The 439-nt window shown below is 62.0% G+C and overlaps 1 protein-coding gene across 1 annotated transcript in view; it reads left to right on the forward strand.

The window, feature by feature from the left end:
* The window catches only part of LOC104493027 (neurogenic locus notch homolog protein 1-like), a gene marked incomplete at its 5' end in the record, with an annotated part of 5,091 nt that overhangs the window by 3,902 nt on the left and 750 nt on the right, over positions 1-439 (forward strand). The gene's annotated exons all lie outside the window — the stretch shown is intronic.

Genomic DNA, 439 nt, shown 5'->3' on the forward strand with positions numbered 1-439 from the left:
GGGGTCTTGCAGAAATGCAGCTCTTAACCCTTCACTCAAGTGGCAGTTGGAGGGGCATGGGCTGGCTCGGCAGATGCCCTGAGAAGGGCTGGGCTGTTTCATGCCTGCTGTGGATATCGTGGGGAGAGGCTGGGCATGGCACGTTTCCATGCGTGCCGCACCATCGGGTGAAGGTGATAAGAAACCCAGGCAGCTGGGCTCACCGCAGAGAGCTGGGTGGGATGAGCACAGCGCTGCGTGGGGAGGGACCTGGATCCCCCTCCAGGGCAAGCGCTGCTGCTGAGGCTCTTTACATGTGAAATTAAAAGTTGGTGATTCAGCACCCAGTCCCGCAAGCCTTCGTGGGAGCAGCCCTGGTTCATCCCAGCTTGCTGTGGAGCCGGATCCTCCACCGCTCGGGGCGAGCGTCTCCAGAGCCGGGGGCTTTGGCAGGCGAGGC

The sequence above is a fragment of the Buceros rhinoceros genome, unplaced genomic scaffold (genome assembly GCF_000710305.1).
Source record: "Buceros rhinoceros silvestris isolate BGI_N320 unplaced genomic scaffold, ASM71030v1 scaffold29554, whole genome shotgun sequence".
Taxonomy (NCBI): Eukaryota; Metazoa; Chordata; class Aves; order Bucerotiformes; family Bucerotidae; genus Buceros; species Buceros rhinoceros.